Raw genomic sequence first — 27,776 nt, 5'->3', positions numbered from 1 at the left:
TTTATTGTTGATTTTTCTTTTTCTTTTTTATAACCCAGACCCCAGTTTGTGTGCTGTTGAACTTGTGGTTGGAAGAGGGGATGGTGGTAGAAAAGGCCTTTGGCAGAAGGTTAATATGAGTTTGTCTATTACTCATAATGAACATAACAATGGCTTCCAAGGGTATATAAATAACTTATGGCTGTGATCACTAAGGAAACATCAATGGCTTTGGAAAGATCATGGATAAGGGGACAAGAGCCATATAATTAGGTAGAGGCTGATGTCCCAGTCCTCAAAATAGGAGAGTGAAATCTGCTCTTCTAGTAAAATTCTAGAATACATCACTAAAATGATGGTTAGTGAACAGTTAGAAAAGGAAGCAGAAATCATAGCTTCCTCAATAAGCAGTCATACCAGACTAATTTACTTTTCTTTTTTTCCAGTTATCATACTGTTTGATCAGAGCAAAGTAGTCAATACTATTTACCTATATTTTAGCAAAAGGTTTTCCAAAATCATACTATTCTTGTGAAGAAAGGACTGGATATGTACTATTCAGTAGCATATGTAGATGTACTCTGAACTGGATGAATGACCAGATCCAAAGAACATCCATTAATGATTTAATGTCAACTTGGGCAATCCTGGAATTTGGCCCTGTGTTGTTTGACATTATTGTTAATGACTTGGATAAAGGTTGAGGCAGCATGCTGATAATTTTATAGGTGATACAAAATTGTAAGGGGTAGTTAATATAATTCATGAAAGAGTCAGGTTTTTTTTTAAATGACAGGATAAAATGTAGAGCCAAATCTAGTACAATGAAATTTATTATCAATACTAATACATCTCATCAAAACAAATCAGTTTTATAAGCAAAACATGGTGGATGTGATGAGTCATGGCTAGATTATCATCATAAGACAGTATGGAGTTTTAGTGAACAGAAAGCTCAATATGAGCTAACAGTGTGCTATGGTAGCCAAAAACACAAAACAAAACAAAAAAAAGCAAAACAAACTAATATAAGCTTAAGATCCACTGAAAAGTTTATCCAAGCCTAGGGAATCCTTAGTCAGACCATAACTGAGTTCTGCCTTCAGTTCTGGGTTACTACATTTTACTGACAAAGAAAAACATTCCAAGGAAGTCACTCAGGAAAATGAAAGGCTTATAGATCAAGGCATAAGAGGATTGATTGAAGGGACTGGCACTGTGTAGCCTAAAGTAAAGAAGACTTAGAGAAGGTAATGATAACTTTTTTTAATACTTAAAAGGATTTCATTTGGAGGAGGGATTTTTTTTAAAAAAATTGACATTTTCTGTTTCTTAAATCAACATAGTATCCCATGAAGCCTTTCCACACCCCCTCCCAGAAAGCCAGCCCATATGACAAGTGATATTTTTAGGAGAGGAAAAAAAATATAAGCATATTGAAAACATGTGAAAATATGTAATATGTCACAAATGTGGATCTTCTACATCCAAGAAGCAGTAAGTCAGAGGTATCTTCTCATATCTTTGCATGTGAGTTCCACTTGATCTTGATAATTTTGTTGTATTTACTTTTGATTTTTTTTTTGCATTTGAATTGTATGGCATTGTTTTATTGGCTCTGTTTACTTCACTCTGCTTCAGCTCATATAGCTCTTTCCACATTTCTTTGTATTCATGCCATACATAATTTCTTATAGCATAGTATTGTTCTATTAGCTTCAAGTACCATAATTTATTAACCATTGCCCAATTGATGGGCATCCATTGTGTTTCCAATTCTTAGCAATGACCAAAAGTGCTGCTACAAATATTTTCAAACATAAGAAAAATTTTCCCCCTCATTGACAGATTCCTTTGTGTATAAGCTCAGTAATAGAATCTCTGGAACAAAGCGTATGGTCATTTTAGTCACTATATTTGCCTAATTCCAAATTGCTTCCCAAATCAGTTGTTACAGAGGATTCTGGAAAACCTGCAGAGTACCACACTTCACCACATAATCGTCGCCACCACATAATAATCACACCCTGTTTTTTTTCAGTCCAAAAATTGGTTTATACCCTTTCGTCTTGTAATTTTTGAATGGTATAATTCTGTTCATCAGGATGCTTAAAACATAAATGGAGAAGAGATGTATTTATCAGTGGCGTATGGATATGCATTTATCTCTAGCACATTTCAAACCTGGAGCCTAGAATTCTCAGCATAGGCATTGTCAGTATTCAATTTCAATGTATATTTGTATATTCATGAGTATTCTATGCATCCTAATCTTGCTGCAAAGACAGTTTAGTAATGAATGATTTTTTAGTAATATGGGTACAATTTTTAAAATTTTCTCATAATGGTTGCTCCCCATCTTTTAGCAAAAAAAATTAGCATAAAATCTGCAATTATTATGCAGCAAAATATGGTAGGTAAGAAAATTCCAACCTCTCCACATTTCCCCCACAAACAAGACAAAATAGTGCCTTGGGGCAAAAATAGATCAGCAAAAACAAACAAGAGATGGGGCAGAACAATGGTCCTCTTGGGTGAAAAGAGTAATTATCTTATACAGGGTATAAGAGTAATTATACTATACAAATGAGGTGTGAGAGGAAGGACTGACATGGAGGGATTAGATGGTGGAGGAGGGATGGCAGTTCTGAAACACTAATCTCATTGGGAAATGGATTAAAGTGGGAACTATACAAACATATCTAGAAGGATATAAAAGCATTCCAAATTCAGAAAGAAATAAAAGGCTAAGAGGATAGAGCAGGGTGGGGAGATATTTTTAGAGGTAGAGGGGAGGGCATAGGACAAGGTGGGCTATAGAAGGGTATCTAGATTAACAGCAATGGGGGAGAGGATAAGGGAGGGATCTTTGGAGGAGGGTAGGTTAAGTAATAGGAGGGCAATGCAGTGGTAGAAGTAAAGTTGAGAAGTCAGTAGGGATAGGAAATAAGAAATATACACAAATATAAAATAAAGATCTGGAGTAGAATTTATTAGGAAAAAAAGCAAGGGTAGTAATCATGTCACATGTCGGCCATATTAATATTGTTTTAGATGATTTAAAATGACTATACAGCATAAGATGGGAATATTGCTGCAGTGTAGGAAATAAGTCAGTGGACTTAGAAAAATATGGAAAGACTTGGATTTATAAAGGAAGATGTTATCAAACCTCAGAGAAGCAAGAGAGAAACAATATGGTCTTACATAGATGTATATGAATGTATATGTCTACATGAGTATGATTATAGATATCTAAGTATGTGTATGTATGTGTATGTAAATGTATATAAGAATGTATTTAAACGTACATATATATGTATGCATATACATACACATGTATGCATATATAAATTATATAGGTATATTGTATAATATATATAGGTATACAGGTATTTGTGTATATGCATATATATACATGTATATATACCTTATATATGTATATATGTACTGTAATATATATAAACCTTTGAATGTATATATCATCTCTCTCTCTCTTTTTATCTATCTTTCTACACATCTCCACACTTAATTGTCACCTCGAGGAGGGGAAGGAAAAACAACAAAGTAAAAAGTGCACAGCAGAGAAGAAAAATAAAACATACAAGGATGCAAAGAAAAGATGGAAAGCTCTGAAAATGATGTGTATTATTTATTATATATGCTTTCTTGAAATGGAAATTTATTGCTATATATTTTGAATCTTCTCTTACTTCTGTTGCACACATGGCAATGTTTTTTTTTTCTTCTTTTGTGTTTAAGTTTTAGTATGTAAGTTTATAATGTGTTTCTTTTTCTTTTCCTATTGTTTATATAAGTTTTAGAATACTAAAAAAAAAATTTTAAATGGTTGTACCATTTCACAGCTCCACCAACAATGTATCTTTTCACAATTCTTCCAACACTGACCACTGTAATTCTTTGTCAACTTTAGGGTATAAGGTAAAATTTCAGCATTGATTTGAGTTGTATTTTTCTTATTATTTGGGATCTGGAGCATTTTCCATGTGTTTATGAAGACTTTTGAGTTCTTCCTTCAAGAACTTTTTGTGCATATCCTTTGACATTTTACCTATAGGAAAATGGTTATTAGTCATATATATTTGTGTATATATGATATTATAATATACCATAAATTATATATATATATATATATATATAATATATATATATATATATATATATATATACAGATATTGTTTATTTTAGGTACCAAACTCTTATCAAATTAATTTGTTAGAAAGATTTTTTTCACATTTGACCAATTTCCCTTTTATCCTAGATTTATCAATGTTGACTATGCTGAAGCTTTCAGTTTCAAGTAATCAATGTTATCTATTTTATCTTTTGTAAATGCCTCTATCTCTAGTTTGGTTAAGAACACAATGGAAGCAGGATTTGATTTATTCTGCTTTGCTTAAGAAGGTATACCTAGGAACAGTGGGCAAAATTTACAAAGTTGTGATCTGATATAATGAAAAAACTCCAAAATATTGAGCTGTACAAAAGTGGAATTGTCTGCCTTAGGAGATAGTGGGTTCTCACTTGCTAGAGGAGATCAGATCAATGTTGAATGATTACTTTTTGGGTATGTTATGGAGGGAATTCTTGTTCTCCTGTGGGCTGGGCAAGATGACCTTTATATTGCTTCAAATTGTGTTATTGTATAAGTTTTCAGAAAAAAAGAAAAACAACTCAACTCCCAAACTCAGTGTGAAAGCAATGATACCTGGACTCCTAATGATGAAATGATGTAATATTTGTAAAAAAACAAAAACAAAACAAAATAAACAAAAGCCACAACAATTAGCATAGAGCCTGACACATGGTAGGTCCTTAGTAAATGCCATTTCCTTTCCCTTCCCCTTGCCCATTTCTATCCTAAACTTCTGGGAAAAAATCTCTGAGTTTTGAACTCTTGGAGCCCATGCTCATTATAACTTTATCTCATTTAAAATGATCACTATTCCACATTGTTAGTGGGTTCAATTGTCATGGGTACTTTTCCCAAGCTTTCCCTTCAAGATGTCTCATGGAAATATAATTTGTAGTTAATCCTGGGATGTCCAAGTTAAAACATTTTAGAACCTCTTATCATAGTGCAAATCAAGGGAGTTGATTAGAGATTTGTTATATAGAGGTCTATCAAGTAGGAATAGAACTGAATTAAACTAATTTTATTCTTTTCGAGAAAAGTTTTCAGATAGTAATGTTTTCTAGGCACCACCATCCTAATCCCAGACATACACACACCTATTTGTATACACACACATATACACATACACATTTATTGTATATATGCACATAAGTGCATGTATATGCACATATATTGTACATGTACATATATGTGCATACACAGGTGTACACATGTGTGTATGTGTATATGAATACATGTGCACGTACATATATTTATACGTGTGTTTATGTATATGTGTGTATATGCATGTGTACACACATATGTATGTGTGTGTATATATCTGGTGGAGACATGGCATTCCATTAACATTTCATGAAATCAGTCTGGCGAACTGCAAAAAAAAAAAAATAGCCCAATAGTATAAAGGACAAAGAATCTTTCTCAAATGGACTCTTTGTCCTTCATGCTATTTTGTAGGTATCTTTCCTAAAATAATAACACCCAACTGGCTCCGTGTTATCTTCATTCAGTGTCACTTTCTGGTTTATAAAGTTTAATACAGTGCTGATATTCATAGAGTATATGTTTGAAATAATTATTCTAAATTTTTCCAGTTTTTTTAAAGTAAAAGATTGACTTATATTCTCAATTCTTTTAGGAGGTCAGGGGAGACTTTTAGTTTGTATCCAACTATTTGGTGACATCTTTTAAGAATTATTTTTTTTCATGGTTTATTTCACTGCTAAGATGAAAAGAAATAAGATACGTGTTAAAACCAATTGTTAAAGACATATACTTTAATTAAAACACTCAAGCCTAGTCAGTGATAAATGTCTTGCCCACAGTCACTTTACAACCTAAAAAAAGTTTTTGCTTTTGTTTTTCTAAAATAGTGTGACCATTATGGTATGTGTGTCTTTTTTGTTATTGTTGTTCAAGCAGATAAACATTTCTTTATCAAGTGATTAAAAAGTATCCTTGCAATGTGTCTCCAAAGTCTTTTCTCACTAAATGATTTAATATTGACTACCTGGAATGTGCTATCTGTTTGATCTATAATCATTAATGAAATGTTCTTATTTCTAGGCAGAAACAAGATGGCAGAGTAAAGGCAGGGACTCACCTGAGCTCTTCCCCAAACCCCTCCAAATACCTTTAAATAATAACTCTTACTACTACTACTACCACTACTACTACTACTACTACTACTACTACTACTACTACTACTACTACTACTACTTTTCTTCTAATGACTTTATAGTGGTAGGACCCACAAAAAAGACAGAATGAAGCAATTTTCTAACCCAAGACAACTTACAAGGTTGGCAGGAAAGTTCTATTGCACCAGGGGGAGAGAGGAACACAATCCAGTACAGACCGTGCCAGTGCATACTGGGCCACAGAAAATCAGGAGCAGGCATTGGGGAGACTGAATCAGTGGCAGGATTAGCAGTTTATATACCTTTAAGCCTACAGACAGGAAGAGAATTGGGACAACAGGATAGAAGGAGATTTAAGGCAGTCCCTTTTCTGGCACCATGGTCATGATTCTGTTTCATTACTTATAATCAGATTTGAGTAGCAGTCCTTGGTCTTAGTCTCAGTATAAGGAGGACCATTAGCACATCTATGGCCAGCAGCAGCAGAGACCCTGCTCACAGTTCCAGGACTGAAAAAAAAAACAGTGTTTGTGGTCTTTCACAAACCAGTGCACAGTACAGCAAAGTAGTAAACATATCTCTCCCTAGATTATGCCACTTTGGAAGAGCCAAAAATTCAAGGTCCCCACAATTACCTCTGAAAACAGTTACACAAAATATCTGAAGTTTGAGACAGTGCCTGCTCTACTTGGGAATCAGAACCCAACTTTAGCATAGAGTTAAAAGTCAAAGAATAGACTGGAAAATGAGGAAACAACAGGAAAAATTTCCTGACCATAGAAAGTTACTATGGTGATAAAGAAGACTGCTCAGAAGAAGATAACAAAGTAAAAATTCCTACATCCGAAGCCTTAAAGAAAAATATTAATTGGTCTCAGGCTATGGAAGAGCTCAAAAAGGATTTTAAAAATCAAGAGATGGGCAGCTAGGTGGCACAGTGAGTAGAGCACCAGTCCTGAAGTCAGGAAGACCTGAGTTCAAATCCGGCCTCAGACACTTGACACATGTACTAGCTGTGTACCTTGGGAAAGTTACTTAATCCCAATTGCCCTAACTTCCCCCCTCCAAAAAAATTGAGTAAGAGAGGTAAAGGGAAAAAAAATGGGCAGAGAAATGAGAGTGATGCAAAAAAAAATCTTTAAAAAAAAGTCAACAGCTTGGTAAAGGAGGCACAAAAAATAGCACCTTAAAAAACAGACTGGGCCAAATAGTAAAAGAGGCACAAAAATTCAATGAAGGAAAAAGGTACCTTGAAAAGTAAAATTGGCCAAATGGAAAAGGGAGTACAAAAGCTCACTGCAGAAAATAATTCTTTTTTCTGATATTTTAAAATTTATTTTTGGTTTTCAAAATTCATTTCCACAAGATTTTGAGTTACAAATTTTCTCCTCATCTCTCCATTCCCCCAACCCAAAGATGGCATGTATTCTCACTGCCCCTTTCCCCAGTCTGGCCTCCCTTGTATCACCTCATTCCCTCCACTCCCATCCCTTTCCCCTTACTTTCTTATAGAGCAAGATAGATTTCTATACCCCATTCCCTGTATGTCTTATTTCCCAGTTCATGTAAAAACAATTTTTTTAACATTTGTTTTTAGGAACTTTGAATTCCAAATTATCTCCCTTCTTCCCTGCCCTCCTACCCTCCTTGAGAAGGCAAGCAATTCAGTATAGGTTATACATGCATCATTATGCAAAACACTTCCATAATAGTCATGTTGTGAAAGAATAACTATATTTCCCTCCACCCTATCCTGCCCCACTTCATTCAATTTTCTCCCTTGACCTTGTCCCTTTTCGAAAGTGCTTGTTTTGACTACCTCCTTCCCCAATTTGCTCTCGCTCCTATCATCCCTCCCTTTTATCCACTTCTCCCCACTTTGCTGTAGAGTAAGATGCCCAATTGAGTGTGTATATTATTCCCTCATTAAGCCAAATCTGGTGAGATCAAGGTTCACTCATTCCCTTTTACCTACACCCTCTTCCCTTCCATTATAACAGATTTTTTTTGCCATTTTTATGTGAGATAATTTACTCCATTCTGTCTCTCCTTTTCTCCTTCTCCCAATATATTCCTCTCTCACCCCTTAGTTTTTTTAGCTATCATCCCTTCATATTAAACTCACCCTGTGCCCTCTGTCTGTCTATCTATCTATCTATATGTATATTCCTTTCAGCTACCCTAATACTAAGAAAGGTCACATGAGTTACAAATATCATCTTTCCATGTAGGAATGTAAACAGTTCAACTTTAGTAAGTCCCTTATCATTTCTCTCTCTTGTTTATCCTGTTTACCTTTTTATGCTTCTCTTGATTCTTGTATTTGAAAGTCAAAATTTCTATTCAGTTGTGGTCTTTTCATCAAGAATGCTTCAATGCTCACTATTTGATTTAAAATCCATATTTTGCCCTGAAGTATTATACTCAGTTTTCCTGGGTAGGTGATTCTTGGTTTTAATCCTACCTCCTTTGGCCTCTGGAATATCATATTTCAAGCCCTTAGATCACTTAATGTCGAAGCTGTTAGATTTTGTATTATCCTGATTGTCTTTCCATAAAAACTTGATTTGTTTCTTTCTGGCTGCATATAATAGTTTCTCCTTGACCTGGGAACTCTGGAATTTGGCTATACCATACCTAGGTGTTTCCTTTTTGGGATCTTTTTCAAGAGGTGAACAGTGGATTCTTTCAATTTCTATTTTATCCTCTGGTTCTAGAATATCAGGGAAGTTTTCCTTCATAATTTATTTTTTTGATCATGGCTTTCAGGTAGTCCAATAATTTTTAAATTGTCTCTTATGAATCTATTCTCCAGGTCAGTGGTTTTTCCAATGAGATATTTCACATTGTCTTCCATTTTTTCATTCCTTTTTTCTGTTTTAAAATATCTTGATTTCTCATAAAGTCACTAGCTTCCACTTGCTCCATTCTAATTTTTAAGACATTATTTTTCTTCAGTGATCTTTTGGACTTCCTTTTCCATTTGTTCAGTTCTTCTTTTAAGGCATTATTCTCTTAGTTAGATTTTGGACCTCTTTTGCCATTTGAGTTAGTCTATTTTTAAGTTGTTATTTTCTTCAATATTTTGGGGTGGCTCCTTTAGCACACTGTTGACTCGTTGTTCATGATTTTCTTGCATCACTCTCATTTCTCTTCCCATTTTTTCCTCTATCTCTCTTACTTGAATTTCCAAACCATTTTTGAGCTCTCCCATGACCTGAGATCAATCCATATTTTTCTTGGAGGCTTTTGATGTAGGATCTTTGAATTTGTTTACTTCTGGCTGTATATTTTAATCTTCTTTGTCACCAAAGTAAGATTCAATAGTCTGAGTCCTTTTATGCTGTCTCCTCATTTTCCCAGTCAATTACTTGACTTTTGAGCTCTTTGTCAGGATATGACTGCTTCCAGTGTGAAGAGTGTTTTGTCCAAGCTTCAGGGGTTTTGTACTGCTGTTTTCAGAGTTACTTCTATCCTGAGGGGGTATGATACTCCTCTCCTGGCCTGTGGCCTTGTTTGTGAGTGCAAGCACTCCTTTCTGCTGTGTAACTACCAGGAGGACTCCCTTTCGACAGCCACCATGAGCTCAGCCACACCAGTGCTCTTCCTCCACCACGGACCTACAATCAGTACTGTGACCCAGATCCAAGCAAGGCAAAGCAAGAGAATCCTGCCTCACTGCCAGCAAAGAGATCCCTGCAATCCTGCTCTGATCAGTTGCTTGATTTTCCCCACCATCTGTAAGCCTGGAGCTCCTGAAACAGCTACTGCTGCTGCTGCTGCTGTTGTGGGCACTACAGTCACTTCCACTGCCCTGAAGCTGGGGTCAGACTTCACCCTTCTCTCACCTCAGTCCAACAGTTTTCCCACTGACCTGCTACATGGTCTTTCACATTTGTGGGTTGAGGAGCCTGGAAATTGTCGTAGCTTCCAGTGATTCAGTGCTCTGAGGCCTTCTCCATGTTGGTCTCTTTTGGCGCAGCCTAAAAGCTGCGCTTTGCAACCAGCATGGTGCAATAGACCCTTCATAGACACCATCCAGGCCATCTTGGGCTAAAGACTTTTTTCACTCTGTTATTCTGTGGGTTCTGTAGCTCTAGAAAATGCTTAGAGTCATTTTTGGATTTGGGGAAGAACTCAATTGAATCCCTGTTTTCATGCCACCATCTTGGCTCTGCCCTGCCCCAATTATTCTTTAAAAGTTAGAATTGGACAAGTGGAAGTTAATGATTTTATGACACATCAAGAAATAACCAAAATAAAACCAATGAAAACAAAAGAAAACCTGAAATATCTCATTGGAAAAACAACTGATCTCAAAATAGATGCAGGAGAGATAATTTAAAAATCACTGGACTACCTAAAAGTCATGATAAAATTAAAAAAAAAAAAACCTAGACATCGTCTTTCAAGTAATTCTCAAGGACAACTATTCTGATATTCTAGAACCAGAGAGCAAAATAGAAATTGAAAGAATGCACTGGGTGGGAGACGGACTGGGAAAAAGCTGGGCACCCCAAACTGGCAGAGATCCCCAGGCCTCCCAACACAGGATGGCAGTCTGTGGAAGTGAGGAAAGGCAGCACAATGCCACCGGCTGTGAAACACCAACTCCTGAGGCTTGCAGCCCAAAGTCATAAAACACAGCGTCCTGAACTTCCAGGAGACATAATGTCCAGGTAAACGGCTCTAATCCCTCTCCTCCTCACTCAGAGAATTCCTCAGAAGAAAAAAGAGAATGCTGGAACAGAGGAGAAAGAAGTGGGGCTTCAGTGGTCAAGTAGTAGAAGTTCATTAGTCCCAGAGGGGCAGAGCCTGCAAGGGTCAACACCAGGAGCCCAGACGTAATCTTGCTCCCCCAGGGGAAGTGCCAGACATCAGCTCAAGCAACAGCTGAGACCATCACTGAAGAGCAACAGTGCTGGACACCACCCCTAGGGAAAGAGACATCAGGGAGCCAGACCCCCACACCTTAAGAAACTGAAAGCTATAATTCTAGACTCACAATCCCCAGAATAAGAAAGCTGGGACAGACAGCCCCCTTGAAACAGGGGGATACACACAGAGCAAAGGTAAAAGGCTGGAGAAAATATATTGTGCCTCAGCTACACTAAAAAAAAGCAGGTGTAGCAATCCTAATCTCAGACAAAGCAAAAGTAAAGATAGATTTAATTAAAAGAGATAAGGAAGGACATTATATCCTGCTAAAAGGCACCATAAACAATGAAGCAATATCATTGTTTAACATATATACACCAAGTGGTATGGCATACAAATTCTTAGAGGAGAGGTTAAGGGAGTTACAGGAAGAAACAGACAGCAAAACTATAATAATGGGAGACCTCAACCTCCCCCTTTCTGAACTTGACAAATCTAACCTCAAAATAAATAAGAAAGAAGTTAAGGAGGTAAACAGAATTTTAGAAAAGGTAGATATGATAGACCTCTGGAGAAAACTGAATGGGTTTAAAAAGGAATACACTTTCTTCTCAGCAGTACATAGCACATACTCAAAAATTGACCAAGTACTAGGGCATAAAAACCTCACATTCCAGTGCAGAAAGGCAGAAGTAGTCAAAGCACACTTTTTAGATCATGATGCAATAAGAATTATTTGAAACAAAGAACCATGGAAAAATAAGTTAAAAATTAATTGGAAACTAAATAATCTAATTCTACAGAATGAGTGGGCCAAAGAACAAATCAGAGAAACAATTAATAACTTCATTCAAGAGAATGACAGTAATAAAACAACATACCAAAACTTATGGGATGCAGCAAAAGCAGTTCTTAGGGGAAGTTTTATATCCCTAAATGCTTACATGAATAAAATAGGGAAAAGGAGATCAATGATCTGGATATACAGCTGAAAAACTAGAAAAAGAGCAAACTGGAAATCCCCAGTTAAATACCAAATTAGAAATACTGAAAATCAAAGGACAGATTAATAAAACTGAAACCAAGAAAACTATTGAATTAATAAATAAAACAAAGACCTGGTTTTATGAAAAAAAGAAAACAATAAAATCGATAAACATTTGGTCAATTTGATTAAAAAAAAGAAAGAAGAAAAACAAATTACCAGTATCAAAAATGAAAAGGGTGAGTTCACCTCTAATGAAGAGGAAATCAAAACAATGATTAGGAATTATTTTGCCCAATTGTATGCCCATAAATTTGACAACCTTAGAGATATGGATGAATATCTACAAAAATGTAAATTGCCCAGGTTAACAGAAAAGGAAGTAAAATTTCTAAATAACCCCATCTCAGAAAAAGAAATTGAGCATGCCATCAATGAACTTTCTAGGAAAAAATCTCCAGGGCCAGATGGTTTTACATGTGAATTCTATCAAACATTCAAAAAACAACTAATTCCTATACTTTTTAGACTATTTGGGAAAATAGGTGAAGAAGGAGTCCTACCAAATTCTTTTTATGACACAAATATGGTACTAATACCCAAACCAGGTAGAGTCAAAACAGAGAAAGAAAATTATAGACCAATTTCTCTAATGAATATTGATGCAAAAATTTTAAATAAAATATTAGCAAAAAGATTGCAGCAACTTATCATGAGAATAATACACTACGACCAGGTAGGATTTATTCCAGGAATGCAAGACTGGTTCAATATTAGGAAAACTATTAGCATAATTGAACATATCAACAACAAAACTAGCAGAAACAATATGATAATCTCAATAGACACAGAAAAAGCCTTTGACAAAATACAACACCCATTCCTATTAAAAACACTAGAAAGCATAGGAATAAATGGAAACTTCCTTAAAATTATAAATAGCATCTACCTAAAACCATCAACAAACATTATTTGTAATGGGGATAAGCTAGATTCATTCCCAATAAGATCAGGGGTGAAACAAGGATGTCCATTATCACCCCTGCTATTCAATTTGGTACTAGAAGCGTTAGCTGTAGCAATAAGAAAAGAAAAAGAAATTGAAGGAATTAGAATAGGAAAAGAAGAAACTAAATTATCACTTTTTGCAGATGATATGATGATTTATCTAGAGAATACTAGAGAATCAAGTAAAAAACTACTTGAAATAATAAACAACTTTAGCAAATTTGCAGGATATAAAATAAACCCATATAAATCCTCAGCATTCCTATATATCACTGACAAAGCCCAACAGCAAGAGATAGAAATAGAAATTCCATTCAAAGTTACTGTAGACATTATAAAATATTTGGGAGTCTATCTGCCAAGACAAACCCAGGGCCTATATGAACATAACTATGAAACACTTTTCACACGAATAAAGTCAGATCTAAATAAATGGAAAAATATCAGTTGCTCATGGTTAGGCTGAGCTAATATAATAAAAATGACAATTTTACCTAAATTAATCTATCTATTCAGTGCCATACCAATTGAACTACCAAAAAATTATTTTACTGCGCTGGACAAAATAATAACAAAATTAATCTGGAAAAAGAAGAGATCTAGAATATCTAGGGCATTAATGAAAAGAAATGCTAGAGAAGGTGGCCTAGCTATACCAGATATTAAATTGTACTATAGAGCAGCAGTCATCAAAACTACCTGGTACTGGCTAAGAAACAGAGGTGTGGATCAGTGGAATAGGATAGGAACACAAGATGGAGAAGTCAACAACTGTAGCAATCTACTCTTTGATAATCCCAAAGAGGGCAGCTTCTGGGCTAATAATTCACTATTTCACAAAAACTGTTGGGAAAATTGGAAAATGGTAGGGCAGAAACTGGGCATAGACCAATATCTTACACCATATACCAAAATAAAGTCAAAGTGGGTTCATGATTTAGGAGTAAAGGCTGATACTATAAGTAATTTGGGTGAGCAAGGAATAGTTTACTTATCAGATTTATGGAAAAGAAAAGAATTCATGACCCAACAAGAGATAGAGAGCATTACAAAATGCAAAATGGATAATTTTGATTATGTTAAATTGAAATGTTTTTGTACAAAAAAAAGCCAATGCAACAAAAATTAGGAGGGAAGCAGAAAATTGGGAGAAAATCTTTACAACTAATATCTCTGATAAAGGCCTCATTTCTAAAATATACAGGGAACTGAGCCAAATATATAGGAATATAAGGCATGCCCCAATTGAGAAATGGTCAAAGGATATGAACAGACAGTTTTCAGAGGAAGAAATTAAAGATATCTATAGGCATATGAAAAAATGCTCTAAATCACTACCGATTAGAGAACTGCAAATCAAAACAACTCTTAGATACCACATCTCTCCTGTCAGATTGGCTAAAATAACAAAACAGGAAAATGATAAATGCTGGAGAGGATGTGGGAAAATTGGAACATTGTTACATTGCTGGTGGAGTTGTGAGATGATCCAGCCATTTTGGAGAGCATTTGGAACTATGCCCAAAGAGCTATAAAAATGTTCATACCCTTTGACTCAGCAATACCACTTCTAGGGTTGTATCCCAAAGAAATCACACAAGCGGGAAAAGGACCCATATATACAAAAGTATTTATAGTGGCTCTTTTTGTGGTAGGCAAGAATTGGAAATCAAAGGGATGTCTATCAATTGGGGAATGGCTGAACAAGCTGTGGTATATGAAGGTGATGGAATACTATTGTGCCATACGAAATGGGGATGATATGGACTTCATAACAACCTGGAAATACCTACATTACATGTTGCTGAGTGAGCGGAGCAGAGCCAGGAGAACATTATACACTACCACAGATATATGTATTCTGTGAGGACCAACCTTGATAGACTTCGCTCTTCTCAGCAACACAAGGTACAAAGACAACTCCAAAGGACTCATGATGGAGAATGCTATCTACATCCAGAGAAAGAACTATGAAGTATGAATGCAGATTGAGGCACACTTCATGCTCGCCTTTTTCTCCCCCCTTTTATTTCTTCTCTTTTGTTTTTGTTTGTGGGTTGTTGTTGTTGTTGTTTTTTGGTTTTGTTTCTTTTTTCTCATGATTCATCCCATTGGTCATAATTCTTCTCCACAACTTGACTAGTGTACAAATTAATTCAATGCAAAGTTATATGTGGTAGTTATATGAGATTCCATGCCATCTTGGGGAGGGAGGGGGAAGGGAGGGGGGAGGGAGGGTAGAAAATCTGGAACTCAAAATTATGTAGAACCGTGTGTTGTAAACTAAAAATAAAAATTAAAAAAAGTATGCCCTGATCACCTCCTGAAAGAGATGCCAAAATGAAAACTCCGTGGAATATTATAGCCAAATTCCAGATCAAGGAGGAAAGACTGCAAGAATCCAGAAAGAAACAATTCAAGTATTGTGGAGCCATAGTCAGGATCACACAAGATTTAGCAGTTTCTACATTAAGGGATCAGAAGGCTTGGAATATTATAGGCTGGAGGACAAAAGAGCTAAGATTAAAACCAAGAATTACTTACCCAGCAAAACTTAGTATAATCCTTCATGGGGAAAATGGATATTCAAAGAAATAGAAGACTTTTAAATATTCCTGATGAAAAGACTAGAACTGAATAGAAAATTTTACTTTTGAATGCAAGATGCAAAAGAAACACAAAAAATGTAAATAGGAAAAAGAAATCATAAGGGATTCTTTAAGGTTAAAGTATTTATATTTCTACGTGGGAAAACTATATTTGTAACTCCTAAAAACCCTCATTATTAGGACAGTTAGGAGTGTACATAGACAGAAAGCAGAGGTATGAGTTGAATGTGATGGTAGGATTGTCAAAAAACAAAACAAAATTAAGGGATGAGAAAGAAGAATGCATTGGGAGAAAAGGAAAGAAAGAGGCCGAATGGGATAAATTATGTGTTATAAAAGAGGCCTGAAAGACATTTTACAGTGGAGGGAAAAATGAGGGAAGCAATAAGGGGAGCACATAAACCTTGCTCTCTTCAGAATTGGCTCAAAGAAGGAATAATATACATACTCAGTACAGGAAAGCAGGAAGGGAACAGGATAAGAGAATGGGGGTGGAGCTGATAGATAGGAGGGCAGTTTAGGAAAGGTAAAACTCAGAAGCAAAACACTTTTGAGAATGGACAGGGTAAAAGGAAAGAGAGAGAGAGAGAGAGAGAGAGAGAGACAGAGAGACAGAGAGAGACAGAGATACTAGGATAAATGGGAGAAAATAGGATGGATGGAAATACATAGTTGATAATCATCACTGTGACAAAAAACAATTTACAGTGAGTTTCTCTGATAAAGACTTCATTTTTCAAAAAAAAATTATTTTTGCTGGGCTTTGGGCTTTCATTCTCCCATAGATTTTGAGCTCAGGAACCAGGATGCCAGTGAGAGAGTAGTGGTTTATATTGACTGAGACAAGTAGAGCAACCTCTGGTGACTCAGCTGCCAACACTGTAATTTCACATCTCATCCAATTTGTGAATGGAATGTTACTTGGTGCTTTTGAAGTTTTTGTACAACAGAAGAATGGAAAGCTGCCTGAAAGATTTTCTTTAAGGTAACATAAGTTCATAGTGCTATATTGTTTCTGCCCAGAAGGATTGGACTGTATACAGGGAAAGACATGCCACAAATGGTAGGGAGGCCTGTTTCTAACTTTAATTTTAATCTTTGTGATTGAATATCATTTTTTTTTCTTGCTTTCTGAATGTTGAACCTAAATGTTATTCCAGATATAGAGGGACTTAAAATACCTCATTCCACTTGCGAAAGACACATCTATGTGACTATAACTGAACAGGATTTAAATGGAAAAATAAATTGTTAAGGTTATTCCCAAAGACTGGTGTAACGCTGTTAAGGCACACACACACACACACACACACACACACACACACACACAATCAAATTTAACAAGCATTCATTTTCTCTAGCTTCCAACCTCCCCACATAGAAAAAAAAACAAAAAACCTTATAAAATAAGGCCAAAAAAAGGCAAATTTTCACGTTGACCACATATGAAAATGTGTCACATTCTTCATATTTATTCCATCACCTCTCTGTAAGGAGGTGGATAACATTCTTCATCATCACTCCTTTGAATCATTACTGGTGAATATGTTGAGGAAAATTCTTAAGCCTTTGAATGTTGACTCATTTTTCAGCATTGATGTTATTTTATACATTGTTTCCTTTGCTCTCCTCATTTCACTCCATATTCAAGTCTTTCCAAAGTTCCTCTGAAGCCATCCATTTAATAATTTATTATACAGAATAATATTCCTTTTCATTTACATACCATAATTTGTTGAGCCATTTCACTATTATCATATACCTTCTTAGTTTCTATTCTTTGCCACAAACATAAGAATTGCTATAAATATTTACATACAAATTTGTTCTTTCTTTCTTTTCCTGATTTCTCTAAGATTAGGATAAGTAATGGAATCATTGCGCATAGTTCCAAACTGCTTTCCAGGTGGCTCTACCAATGCAAAACTTTGTCAACAGTCTATTCGTGTTTACTTGCATCCCCTCTAACATTTGTCATTTGTCTTTTGTTTTCAACAATTTCTGATCTAATGGGTGGGAAAAAGAAGTTCAGAGTTGTTCTAATTTTAAATTCTATTATTATAAGTGATATGGAAGATTTTTTTGATATATGGCTATTGGAAGTCCAGGTTTCTTTCCTCAAGAAATGCCTGTTCATGTAATGTATTTTTTTTGAATTTTTATTTAATATTTTATCATTTTTATTTAATATTTTAGTTTCCAACACTGATTTCCACAAGTTACAAATTTTCTCCCCACTTCTACCCTCCCGCCCACTCCAAGATGGCATATATTCTGATTGCCTCTTTCCCCAGTCAGCCCTCCCTTCTGTCACCCCACTCCCCCACCCATCGCCTTTCCCTTTTCTTTCTTGTAGCGCAGGATAGATTTCTGTGCCCCATTCCCTATATGTCCTGTTTCCCAGCTGCATGCAAAACAACTTTCTTTTTAACATCTGCTTTTAAAACTTTGCGATCCAAATTCTCTTCACTCTTCCCTTCCCACCTACCCTCCCTAGGAAGGCAAGCAATTCAACATAGGCAACACATGTATCATTAAGTAAAACACTTCCACAATACTCATGTTGTGAAAGGCTAACTATTTCCTTCCATCCTATCCTGTCCCTCTTTATTCAGTTTTCTCCCTTGCCCTGTCGCTTTTCAAAAGTGTTTGATTTTGATTACCTCCTCCCCCTGTCTACCCTCTCTTCTATCATCCCTCCTTTTTATCCCCTTCCCCTTACTTTCCTGTGGAGTAAGGTACTCAAATGAGTGTGTATGTTATTCATTCCTCAAATTAAATCGGATGAGAGCAAGATTTACTCATTCCCCCTCACCTGCCCTCTCTTCCCTTCCCACAGAACTGTGTTTTCTTGCCACTTTTATGTGAGATAATTTACGTAATTCTATCTCTCCCTTTTTCGCTCTCTCAGTATATTCCTCTCTCCCACTTAAATTTATTTAATTATTTTTAGATACCATCCCTTCATATTCAACTCACCCTGTCCCCTCTGTCTATATATATATATATATATATATATATATATATACATATATATATATATATATATATATATATATATATATATATGTATGTTACCTTCCACTACCCTAATACTGAGAAAGGTCTCATGAATTACACACATCATATTTCCATGTAGGAATATAAACAAAACAGTTCAACTTTAGTAAATCCCGTAGGAATTCTCTTTTTTGTTTACGTTTTCATGCTTCTCTTGATTCTTGTATTTGAAAGTCAAATTTGCTATTCAGCTCTGGTCTTTTCATCCAGAAAGCTTGAAAGTCCTCTATTTTGATGAAAATCCATATTTTTCCTTGGACCATTATACACAGTTTTGCTGGGCAGGCAATTCTGGGTTTTAATCTTAACTCCTTTGACCTCCAGAAGATCGTATTCCAAGCCGTTTGATCCCTTAATGTAGAAGCTGCTAGATCTTGTGTTATTCTGATTGCATTTCCACAATATTCAAATTGTTTTTTCTGGCTGCTTACAGTGTTTTCTTCTTGATCTGGGAGCTCTGGAATTTGGCAACAATATTCCTAGGAGTTTTCTTTTTGGGATCTTTTTCAGTAGGCAATCAGTGGATTCTTTCAATTTCTATTTTACCCTCTGGTTCTAGAATATCAGAGCAGTTTTCCCTGATAATTTCATGAAAGATGATGTCTAGGCTCTTTTTTTAATCATGGCTTTCAGGCAGTCCAATAATTTTTAAATTATCTCTTCTGAAACTATTCTCCAGGTCAGTGGTTTTTCCAATGAGATATTTCACAGTCTTCCATTTTTTTTCATTCCTTTTTTCTGTGTTATAATACCTTGATTTCTCCTAAAGTCACGAGCTTCCATTTGCTCCAATCTGATTTTTAAGTTGGTATTTTCTTCAGTGGTCTTTTGGACCTCCTTTTCCATTTCTCTAATTCTGCCTTTCAAGGCATTCTTCTCATTGGCTTTTTGCAGCTCTTTTGACATTTGGGTTAGTCTATTTTTTTAAGGCATTATTTTCTTCAGTATTTTTTTGAGTCTTCTTTAGCAAGTCATTGACTTGTTTTTCATGCTTTTCTTCCATCTCTCTCATTTCTCATCCCAATTTTTCCTCTGTTCCTCTTACTTGCTTTTCCAAATCCTTTTTGAGCTCTTCCATGGCCTGAGACCAATTCATATTTTACTTGGTTGGTTTTCATGTAGGCTCTTTGACTTTGTCAACTACTCCTGGATCTATGTTTTGATCCTTTTTGTCACTAAAAAGGGGATCTAGAGTTTGAGTTTGAGTCTGCATTTGAGTCTGAGTTCATTTTTGCTGCCTGTTCATGTTCACAGCCAACTACTTGACCCTTGAGCTTTTTGTCAGTGTATGACTGCTTGTATAGTAAAGTACTTTGTCCCAAGCTTTAGGGTCCAAGCACTGCTGTTTTCAGAGCTAATTCTACTTCATCATCACCCTAGAGTCTGTTACTGCAGCACTCCTCCTCCCCCAAGAACCGCCAACCAAGACCACAGTCCAGATCCGAGCAGGGCACAGCAAGAGAAACTTCCTTTGTGCCCACAAGGCACTCCGTGCACTCCCGCTCAGATCTGCTGCTAGATTCCTCCCACTGTGTGAGCCAGGGACTCAGGAAGCAGCTGACACTGGAGCTCTGGAAGCAGCCTCAGGAGCTTCCTGCTGCTGCTACCATCACTGCTGCACCACCTCTGCCATCCCCAGGGCTGGTGGCAGGACCGGTCTCAACCCCATCCCACAGTTTCCCACTAACCTGCTCTTTGGCGTTTATGGGTTGAGAAGTCTGGTAACTGCTACAGCTCAATGATTCATGGCCCTAGGGCCTGTTCCGCTGGCTGACTCCTGGTCTGATCTGTCCTGGCATGGCTTATGCTGGGTTGTGCTCTGCTTCCAGCACAGTGTGATATATACTTGCTGGTGACCATTCAGGCTCTCCTGGCCTGGAGACCTGTTTCCTTCTGCCATTTTGTGGGTTCCTCAGCTCTAGAATTTGTTCAGAGCTATTTTTATAGGTGTTTGCAGGGATGTGGGGGAGAGCTTAAGCAAGTCCCTGCTTTCCAGCTGCTGTCTTGGATCTTCCTCCCTGCTCACATACTTCAATCATTGACCAATTGGAGAATAGACTTCATTTTTATAAATACAGATCAGTTTATCATGTAATGGTGGCTTATCTTTGGAGCCTCCTTAGATCACTGAACATGGAGCACCCTCAAGCTCTTGATCTTTTCATACTCAGATGTCCTAAGATGGAGACACTCTTGTCCCCTAGCATGTAGGTGGCAATAGCCTTCATCAATTGTCTCCAAAACATCAATAGGTTGCATCTTTAAAATTAGAACGACTGAGATGGTTGCTATGTTTCTGCTACTCTTTCTGGCTTAGGTTATTTCTTGCTGAATCCTGGAGATAAAGATCCTAGTTCAACTGTAACATGGATGCCATGAACTGAACTAGTGAAAGGAGGGAGAAAGGCTTCCTTTCTCTGCTTCCTCTTGTGTCTTGCTCTAAGAAATGGGCCCTGGGGCTATTTGTTTCTTTGTCTTCCATTCCAGGTTTGGGCTCCCAACCCTACATTAGAGACTTGATGATCTTGGAGCCAGGATTCATGTTTGTACGATATCCTATTCATTCACCCTTGAGAGAAGGATGACTCAAAGAAGGCCTGAAAAGACAGGGTTCCTGGGACTAGAGATGTAGGCTTTTTTGACTTAGGAGTGGGATGTGAAATATAAAAACAAAGTTAGCCTAAGGACCTGATCCCTTCCTGAGAAATGGAGGTGGCATGGGGGTGGGGTGGGGAGTAAGTCTGTATCATTAGGATTATACCTTTTAAAATGTATATTTCTTTATAAAAGCTTATCAGACTGTTATTGTCTAGATAGAACTAATGTTCAAGGGACCCCCCCATATATTTGGGGAATACCATGGTGGAGGGGGGCTGGTACCAAAGGCAAAGAACCTAGACATTCCTCGAAATTCTTAAAGGGTACCAGAAAACCCTGGCAGAGAGGTAAAATCTAAAATGCCTCTCCTTCCTGGAAGTGAAGGCTGTGATAATCAGAATTATATATCTTATCACTGAGACCATTATCTAAAAAACAAAACAAAACAAAAACAAAAGCTTACTATGAATCTATAACTTGCACTCCTTAGTTATATCATAAAGGTGACCTTAGTCAATTGGTCAATTCAAAACTGAAAGTATTTGTTAAGCATGTATTATGTATCTAGAATTACACAAGATATCATGAGAAATACCAAAAAAGAGTCAAAATCCCTGTCCTCCAAGAGATTACTGTCTTTAGGGGAAAATAATATTAAGGTACCAGAAAATTAGACAACATATAAGACTCAAATTTAGAGAACTGGAAAAGACTTCTGAAGTCACAGTATTCAATATCTTCATTTTAGAGATGATGCACTGTGACCCAAAAAGCTTTAACAAAGTGACAATACTGTATTTGAAAGTGGACTAGAATCTGAGTCAGGAGACCAGGGGTCAAATCTCAGCTCTTAATATTTATCATCTCTGTGATTTGGGGCAATCCCTTCACCTCTCTGGGCTTCACTCCCCTCATCTATAAAAGTATTGTGGTGGACTAGATAAACTCTAATGTTAGCTCTAAATCCTCTTATCCTATGATTTGCCCATGGTCAAGCAGCTAGCGGATAACAAAATAAGGACCAGAAGTCAATTCTTCTGACTCCAAATTCAGTGATCTTTCTAATACCTCAAAGCTCCTACCCAGAGAGTAAATTCTAAGTTTTAGACTATAAATACTATAAGAGTCCAGAGAAGGTAGAGATCAGTGAGGATTGAATTAGTCCTAGAAGTCTTAATAGAGGTGAAGGGTGTTCATAGATAGGTAGCATGTAGAAGTAAAAGACAGTTAGTTAACAAACAGTCACTATCCATTTTGTGTGACATTATTGTGCCATTGGAAAAGCACCGGTTTTAGAGTCAGAGACTCTAGGTTCAAATCTTACCTCTGTCACATACTGTATTTTTTACCTGAGGCAATGGACTTAACCTCTTTGGACCTCAGTTTTCTTTTCTGTAAAATAAGGGGATTTGACTAAATGACCTTTGAGTTACTTTCTTTTATTTTTTTTTGAGGGGAGAAGGTAGGGCAATTGGGGTTAAGTGACTTGCCCAAGGTCACACAGCTATGTCAAGTGTCTGAGGCTGGATTTGAACTCAGGTCCTCCTGACTCCAGGGCCTGGGATCTACTCACTGCCTTACCTACCTGCCCCAGAGTTACTTTCTTACTATAGTTATTTCGATTATGTGATTCTATGCCCAGCACTACTATAGAAATTGAGAGGGATAAAAACAAACTAGAAGGGAAAGTATTTTCCCACACAGTAGTTAAAGGTAAGACTCTATTTTTTTTTTCCTTTTAGGGATTTGGGCTTAGGAAGGACTTCTTAACCATCCTCCAAACCAAAAGCATATCAGAGAGGAAAATATAATTCAGTTATCACCTTTTTTCAATTGCCTGCCATTTTTTTGTGTCTCAGTTTCCAGTGTAGCATTACATATAGAGGTGATTTGGATTCCTCATGGGGAGAGGTTGAGGTATTAATTTTTTTAATAAAATAAAATAAAAGATATGGGGTTAGAAAAAAGGACAAACTTAAAACAAATGGCATATTATTAAATAGAAGTTGTGTAGGCTAGGGTACTCTCCAAGGTGTATACCCTAGGTGGATATTGATACAAGTTGGTATAGTCACAGTGGTCTCAGTAGCCTACATGAAGGTTATGGAAATTCCCTCACAGACCCTGGTGTACATTCCATAAGCCACCCTAAGCAAGTTAGACAATGTACTTCCTCAGAGCAATATCTGCAAAATGTGAGGTCTATGAGATTTATCTTCAAAACATTTTTTTCTTTTTTCTTTTATTAGCACTTCCTTGTTCTGTTATTCTGACTTATAAGGTGCAATGGACTGATGGAGTAAGAAGGAGAAATACATCAGAGAATAGGATTTGATCTTTATAATGGCATAACAGGACAACCACAAGACTTGTGGATCTGGATAATATTTGCTCTGAGGAAAGGTAAGCAATAAAGCTTAAAGAGAAAAATAATAGGCCAAGATAAAAAAGGCTGTCCAATGGAAATTTAGTTGGATGTTGTAGAGTGGAGTGTGTATGAAAAGAGATGCTGGCATGTTCTTAATTGCTAATACTACACAGCAGGTTGGCACATTATCAGGTAGGGGAGAACTGGGCTAATGAGGTATAAAAACAGCACTTCTCAGGAGCAGCTGCAATGCAGAAGCAATGGAAATAAGTACATAAATATGCAGTTTTGATGGTATTTTAGAGAGTAGATGTTTGGAGGGATCCATAAAGAACTGCAATTGATCTTAATACTAAAGTTAAGTCAATAAGCATTTATTAAGCACTCATTATGTGCCAGAAGCTTTACAAACCATGAAATACAAATATAAACAGAAGGAAAGATAGTTCTTACCCTCAAGGAGATTACATTATAAAAGAGAAGACAATAAATAAAAGAGATCTGAAAGAGTTTGAGTGGGAGTTAAAGAAGAGGATTCTGGGAAGATGGCAGAGTAGGTCAGAAACTTTCAAGCTCTCAAGATTTTTCCCCACAAAAGAGATAAACTAGCATCTCAGGGCTAACAAAGTTTGGGTAAAAACAAATAAGAATAGGGGCACAATAGCGGTCCTCCTGGACAATCTGAAAAGATCAGAAGAAAAATCCCAGGATGAGATTTAGTCCCTAAGAAAAGTAAACACCTCCAGGTTAGGGTCCTTCTTAACAACAAGGGTTAGCCCTGGCGTTAGCTGGTTTGGAAGGCTGCCTTGGCCCCAGCCACAGGAGCTTTTACCTCTGTGACAGAGAAGGGAGTTGGGCATCTGAGGCAGGGAAGATCAAAGGAACTTCTCCTGGCAAGGGACATCAGACCCAGCTGTGCTGCAGAGAGCTGTGGGGTTGAGAAGGAAAGAGTACACACCTGGTGAGTGCAGAAGCAGTGGGGCGGATACCCCTGGCATGGGCACTATCAGGAGGCTGGAGATTTGGCTTTGCTTCCAGGCTACAGGGGAGAACTGAAGATCTGGGGTGAGGCACCATCCCCCGTGCCTCAGGACAAGAAGTGATCATAAAAATTAAGCTATCACTACAAAAAAATGCACAGGTGAAGGAGAAAGAATCTAACCATAGAAAGCTGTTATGGGAATAAAGAAGATGGAGGTTCATCTTCGGAGGAGGATATTGAAGCAAAAAAACCTTCCTCTACCCCAAAGAGTAACATCAAATGATCACCTGCCCAAAAAGAATTTGTAGAAAAATTTTAAAAAAAGACTTTAACAATCAATTGAGAAAGATTAAGGGAAGCTTAAAAAAATAAGAACACTCCAAGAAAAACAAGAAGACTATGAAAAGAAAGTCACCCTATTAGAAAAGAAGATCCAGAATCTTAAGGAAGAAAATGACACCTTGAAAATTGGAATTAGGCAACTTGAAGCCAGAAAAGTTATAAGACATCAAGAAATAATAAACAAACTATAAAAAATGAAAAAAATAGAAGATAAAGTAAAACATATGATAAAAAAATAGCTGATCTGGAGAACAGATCAAGAAGACAAAATATCAGAATTAAACCTAAAAGCTATGATCACAAAAAGAACCTTGATATAATAATATAAGAAATAATTAAGGAAAATTATCCAGAAGTGTGAGAACAAGGGGAGGGGGGATAGAAGTAGAAATTTTAAAAAAGAGAAAAAGATCATATGAAGAAAATTCATAGGAATATTACAGTCAAATCCTAAAACCCACAGCTCAAGGATAAAATATTAAGAACAACAAGAAAAAAATTAAATATGGCAGTGCCATAATTAGAATCACACAAGACGTAGCAGTGGAGACATTAAAGGACCACAGGTCTTAGAACACTATATATCAAAGAGCAAAAGAACTGGGGTTCTGGCCAAAGATGTTATACCCAGCAAAGTTAAGCAAAATCCTGAATAAAAAAAATGGATATTTAATCAACTGTCATACTTTCAGGACATCGTTTAAAAAAATAAAAACAAAAAGCTCAATTTAATAGAAGATTTCACATGTAAGAGCCAAGAGAAACATAAGGTATATACCAAAGACTGACCCCAAGGGATTCAATAAGGATAGACTGTTTACCTTTTATATATGTAAAATGTGTGTCTAAGATTGTCATTAGTAATTGGGTAGTTTGTAAGAAAGATTGGGGTAGACTTGAGTGTGATATGACTTTTAAAAAGTAAAACATTTAGGAACAGCTAAAAAGAATAATTATTTTATACAAATGAGGTGCGAGAGTAAAGAATTGACCCAGAAGAAGTAGATGGGGAGGAGGGCTGTTAGTTCTGGTAACTTACTTTCCTTGGGAATGGGTTTAAGAGGAAAAAAAAATGTGTATATATCTAGAAGAGTATAAAAGTCTTCTAAATTCAGAAGAAATAAAATGGTAGGTGGATGGGTGGGACGATAAGGGAGATATCTTTATAGGAGAGGGTGAGGGGATAAGTTAGAAGGGGTTATAGAAGTGTGTTTAGATTTATGGGAATAGGAAAATAGGGGAGGGATCCTTCAAGTGGAGGTAGGCTAAGTAATAAGAAGGCAAAGTAGTGTCAAGAAGTAAAATAGATGAGTCAGGAATGATAGAAAATAAGAGATATGCACAAACATAAAAACAAAGATCAGGAGTAGAATTTGTTAGGAAAAGTATACATCTATACATTTATGTATAGATGTATGTGTAAAGCTATATCTACACGTAAATATATCCACATTTAATTATAGTCTTCTGGGGATTGGGGCAGAAAGAGGGTAAAAAGAACAAAGTTAAAAGTGCACAGTAGAGAGCAAAAGAAATCTTACAAGGAAGCAAACAAAAGATAGACAGCTCTCAACCCAATGTGTAATATTTATCATACAGGTTTTCTTGAAATGAAAATTTATCAATATGTATTTGGAATCCTCTCATGTTCTGCTATGCACGTGACATGCTTTTTTCCTTTTCTTACTTTTTATTTAAGTTTCAATATTTAAGTTTATGATGTGTTTTTTTTCTTTTCTCTATTCTGTATTTGTGTTCCAGTGTTTGAGTCTAAAATTAAAAAAAAAAGAATTAACAATACTTGGTGCAATCAGATTTGGGATAAGGTCCAGAAAATTCAGTAATGCTTCCTGTAGAGGAATACAGGCGTGAGGAAAGAGAGGAGGCAGAAGTGATTGGGTAGAACATTCCGGAAATGGTGATCAATGAAAAAGCATAGACTTAGATGATGAAGTATATTTTAGGAATGCCAAGTAGGTCAGTGTGCCTCAATCATGGAGGACATGGAAGGAAGTGAATTGTAAGAAAAGACTCAAAAAGTAAGAAAGGCCCAGATTGTGAAGGGCTTTAAATGTCTAACAGAATTTTCTATTTGATCCTGTTGGCAATAGGGAGCCACTAGAATTTCTTGAGTAGTCTTTCTTTTGGTCATCCAGCTATTTTTCTGTTAGCATCCTCCTTTCTGGTGTTTGGCATAACTCACATTGATTTCTAAAATAAAGCAGCCTGTTTCCCATCTCTGTTTCCCCTTGTTTTAATGATGAAATGGTTTAAAATAACACATTTCAAATATACAACAAACTAGTTGAACACATTGCTTTGAAGGACCACCTTCCATGTAGACCATTTTTTGATTCAAACTTTTTCCTGCTCCTACTGCTCTTGACCAGTTTTTGTCTTTGAATCACAACAGCACTAACAAATTGGGGGAATCCTGTAGCATTGCAAGGAAGAAAAGACAAAGGTGCTAACTCAACTTCTGTGTGAAAGTAGGTGACTTTAAATAAGCCTCACATGGTTTATCAAGGTGTTTGCTGCTTTCCCTGAGTGAGGCATGACAGGGTTCTTGTTAAGATAAGAGAAATTCAACTCATAGGCCATTCTCCACAATTCTAAGTTCATACTGGGAACAAAACAAAACAAATAAAAACAAACAAACAAAAACTACGG

The 27,776-nt window shown here is 36.4% G+C and overlaps 1 pseudogene; it reads right to left on the bottom strand.

The window, feature by feature from the left end:
- Positions 1–24,859, bottom strand: part of LOC118838535 — a 58,002-nt pseudogene extending 33,143 nt beyond the window's left edge.
- Positions 24,860–27,776: the final 2,917 nt, after the last annotated feature.

Source organism: Trichosurus vulpecula, chromosome 1, assembly GCF_011100635.1.
Source record: "Trichosurus vulpecula isolate mTriVul1 chromosome 1, mTriVul1.pri, whole genome shotgun sequence".
Classification (NCBI taxonomy): domain Eukaryota; kingdom Metazoa; phylum Chordata; class Mammalia; order Diprotodontia; family Phalangeridae; genus Trichosurus; species Trichosurus vulpecula.
The sequence above is the reverse complement of the archived record's forward strand: the minus strand, read 5'-3'. Positions and strand labels throughout refer to the sequence as shown.